This window comes from Eumetopias jubatus, unplaced genomic scaffold, assembly GCF_037043125.1.
Source record: "Eumetopias jubatus isolate StellerSeaLion01/CBP00866 unplaced genomic scaffold, mEumJub1_p1.0 scaffold_1, whole genome shotgun sequence".
Lineage (NCBI taxonomy): Eukaryota > Metazoa > Chordata > Mammalia > Carnivora > Otariidae > Eumetopias > Eumetopias jubatus.
The window spans coordinates 3,985,104-3,989,298 of record NW_028274807.1 but is presented as its reverse complement, the minus strand read 5'-3'; the positions used below and the strand labels follow the sequence as shown (position 1 = coordinate 3,989,298).

General features: G+C 43.0%; 1 long non-coding RNA gene across 2 annotated transcripts; it reads right to left on the bottom strand.

The window, feature by feature from the left end:
- Positions 1 to 3,661, bottom strand: LOC114226434 (uncharacterized). 2 transcript variants are annotated; one of them, XR_003612753.2, is made up of 3 exons: positions 3,417 to 3,661; positions 1,075 to 1,175; positions 1 to 458 (listed from the first exon to the last, which is right to left on the bottom strand). It is a non-coding gene; the product is annotated as an uncharacterized LOC114226434 (long non-coding RNA). The 2 variants fall into 2 exon arrangements; XR_003612752.2 differs by having other exon boundaries at positions 1,075 to 1,172.
- Positions 3,662 to 4,195: the final 534 nt, after the last annotated feature.

The following is a 4,195-nucleotide window of genomic DNA, read 5'->3' as shown; positions in this document are numbered from 1 at the left end:
TCATCGAGTCAATGGGGGATGTGTTGCCTAAACGTGAAGAAAATGCAGCAAGAAGGCGCCTCTCTCCAGGGCATCAGGGCAGAGTGAGACATCCCCAGACTTGGAGCATATGTGGTGGAAGACTGATTGCGATGATCTGGGGGTGCAAATGATAGCCATCCTTGGTCCCTCGTGACTCAGTTCCACGGGACTTGGTCCAACTTGCTAACCAGGCTCCTGAGTTTGATGCCCAGAGCGGCTGACTGGTCTTGGAGCAGATCCCTGGCTTCAGCTGACTTTCTGGCTCGCTCCCTTGAGCTGGAAGCTGCTTGCTGCTCAGCACCCATCTACAGGAGGACGGAAGTCCCTGCTTTCGGGTGTCTGTGGCCGGCCGCAGGATGGATCAGTGAAGGGAATAAAACAGGTCGACCCTGGCCTGAGGCTCGCGGGTGAGGAATCCTGTAACACAGAGCTCCACCCTGAGGCGAGAAGTTAGTTATCGGGCAAACTGCTTCATTCCAGGCAAGCGCCCGCCCAGTGGCTACTGAGTGATGGAAATCGGAGGCTGAGCATTTGCTCATCATCACATTTACATGGACCCGTAAAACTAACTGAGAGCAGGCAGACAGGAACCCCACGTGGTTTCATTTGCCATGATAAGGATCATTCGGATCATAATTCAATACACTCAGTGCACCAAGTTACATTTTGCAGAACACTGTAGCCACAAAGCAGAAAAGTTCAGGTTCTAGAGCTAATAAAGAACTCATATGTTATTATGAGGATCAAGAGTGGTAGGCAGGATAAAAGCAGACATTAAGCAATGCTGCCCAACCCTCCCGTCTGTTGACACTTCTCACAGAAAACAAAGCCTCAAGCTCTTTCGTAGGAATTACAAAAAATAATGGGTAGTAACTTTGTAGTGTATAGGGTAAAGTGAATTGATATACAAATATTTTATTTCTGATAAGTGTTTCATTAAGAACACAATAGTTTATATTCTGGTCTTTTTTTTTTTTTAACATTGTTTTTACTTTCTGGAGAAACGTGCATGCTCTCAACAAGATTTTTAAGTCAATCCAATAGATAACTTACCTGCTGAAGATCCAAGGATGGATTTTCACTGTAATTATTTGTATTATGATTCTCTTCATTCGCTTCCTGTATTTCTTGATCAGGATTCCATTTGCTTTCTGCTTTTAACCAATAGTCATCATGATTAAAAATTATAATTGGAATTTATCAGTAGATTGCTAAAAATATAGAACTTTAAAACACTAATGATCAGAAGGGATTTATCTAGCAGGACACTGAGTGAGTAGGGGATGCCATCTCGATGATCCCACAAAAGAGAACTCAGGCCAAAGCACTCACACATGACTAAGAAGGACACTTTATAAGCCACAAGTCGCAATGAGGATGTGACAGTTATAAATGTTTGTACCCATAAAAGGCTAGGCAAATGTATTCTGCTTTACAAACCAGAAAGAATGGGTCATGCAGGCAGAAATGGATAAAAACACAACTGATGAACGTTGGGGACACCATGCTGGGCATAAGACAAGTCATGTGAACAGAAATCTAAGTAAGGAAATAGAGACTCCAGCAAAGTAATCAGTAAGGTAGATCTTAGGGACACATGCACATCAGGCTTTAGGTCCTGACAACGGGACCTATTAAGTACCCATGGGAAAGAACGGCAAAACTTCATCATCCACGTGCTCACCAAGAAAGCATGACATTCCACAGAACAGAAGCCTTACAATCAGTCTGTGGTCAAAGGGAACAAAACTAGGAAATCAGGACAATATTTTTAAAAGGTTTTTGCACATGGATATTTACATACTTTAAATATAAAGTAAACATTTACGGCTAAAAGATAAACTACAAACCAGAATTACAGAATTTTTTTTAAATCATGATAATAAAAACACCATATTTCTGAATTTATGAAGAATGTTTAAAATATTGATGACAGTAAAATGTATAGCTTTAAACACAGATCAAGAATAAGTGGATTAAGGGCGCCTGGGTGGCTCAGTCGTTAAGCGTCTGCCTTCGGCTCAGGTCATGGTCCCAGGGTCCTGGGATCGAGCCCTGCATCGGGCTCCCTGCTCGGCGGGAAGCCTGCTTCTCCCTCTCCCGCTCCCCCTGCTGTGTTCCCTCTCTCACTGTGCCTCTAATCTGTCAAATAAATAAATAGAATCTTAAAAAAAAAAGAATAAGTGGATTGAATTCCCAGCGTGAGCCCAAATAAAGCAATTGATGAAGGAGCTGAGGGGAAAAGCGTACGATTAAGCAAAAATCGAAATGTCTGTTCTTAAAAAAAACAAAAACAAAAACAGCTAAAAGTTCAAACCGCCAACTAACCAATTCAAGGAGGGGGAAAAGGAGGAGAAAAACCCTAGTATACAAAATAAGGCTTGACGAAGGGGAAACACCTGTTGAAACAGAGGAAACTTTAAAAATTATATAAAGCTTCTCTATACCACTTTATGCGACTCTGTGAAATTTGGAAAATCTAGATGCGCTGGATAAGTCTCTAGGAAAAGTGCGGTTCACCAAAACTGCTCCAATAGAGACAGAAAGCTCAAATAAACTTCAGGAGAAACAGAAAGTGTTATCCAGGCACAAACCTGTGAAATCTTCATGCCCAGAAGTGCTCACAGGGAAATTCTAACAAAGCTGCAAACAGCAAATGGTCCCCTGGCTACAGAGATCGTTCCAGAGAATAAAAAATAAAGGAAAATATCCCAATTCAAACTGAAATATTAATTTGAAAAGCGTCATAAACCCAAAGTGCAAGTGCTAAAACTATAAAACTTCTAGAAGAATATGTAATAAAAAACCTTTGTGGCCTTGGATTAGGCAGATTTTTTTTTAGCAGGGGACACAAAGTATGAGTCATAAAGAAGGTGGGCTTCAGCAAAAGGAAACACACTTGCTCTTTGAAAGGTACTGCTAAGGAAACGGAAAAGCAAGTCACAGACTGGGGGCAAGTGTTTACACAACACATACCCAGTAAAGAGCTTATTTGCAGAACAGATGAAGAGCCCCCACAGCTCAGTGTGAAGATGACAAAGCCCCTGAGCAAAATGATGTAAAGATTTGGGCAGAGGCTTTAGCAGAGAAGATGTAAGAGAAAGATAAGCCCATGAAAAGATACCCATGTCACTAGCTGCTAGGGAAATATAAATGAAAATGAAAATGAAATAGGGCATCGCAGCGAGCCTGGCTACAATTGAAAAACAAATGATACCAAGTGTGGGAGAGGATGCCACATACCTGGAATTCTCATACATTGTTGCTGGGAAGGCAGACCAGGACAATTACTCTGAAGAAGGATTTGTTAGATTCTTACAAAGTTAAGCATGACTCTTCCCCGCGCTACCCAGCAATCTTACCCACGGATCTTTACCATGAGAAAAGGTATTTACCCAAAGTCCAGGATAGACCTGTACGTAATCGTTCATGGAAACTTGGTTCAGACTAAGGAACCGGGAGCCTGCCGGGAAGTCCATCAGCTGGTGGGCGGTACCGGTGTCAGATGTCCCTGCTGGGGGGGCAGGGCAGAGGCGGGAAATGATGGAGGGGAGCCCCCTTACACGCAGAGACCAGGACGCGGCTCAGGAGTGTGGTGCTGAGTGCAAGAAGGCAGGCTCAGGAGCACACGCTGGTGGAATATTTGTGTGAGATTCCAGAAGAGTCAAAACTGTAGTGAAAGAAAGCAGATCATTGGTCTCTTGGGGCTGGAGGTAGGAGGAGGGTATTGACCTTGAAAGGGCGGAGAGAATTCGGCACCTTCCTTGCAGTAGTGTCTCCATGACTGTGTACGTTTTTCAAAACTCAACGAACCAATTCACTGAAAACAGGAAAATTTTATGATATCGAGTCATACCTCAATAGAGGTAATTAAAAAAAAAACCCCTTTAAGGTATAAGTGTTACCATTATCAATGTTACTAGTGTAAAGACACTGAGCTGATTAATGATGCTGTGACTGAGTTGTACCCCGCCCCCCAAGTCCGTATGTTGAAACCATGACCTTCAGGTTGATGGTATTTGGAGACAGGGGGTGAGGAGGTGGCGGGGGAGGGGCTTTACAGATATAATTAAGCTTAAATGAGGTCATAACTGTAGGACCCTGATCTGATAGTGTGGCAGGATTGCAGGGTTCTTGTCTCACGGAGTCGAAGAATGAATCTCGAGGACACAAA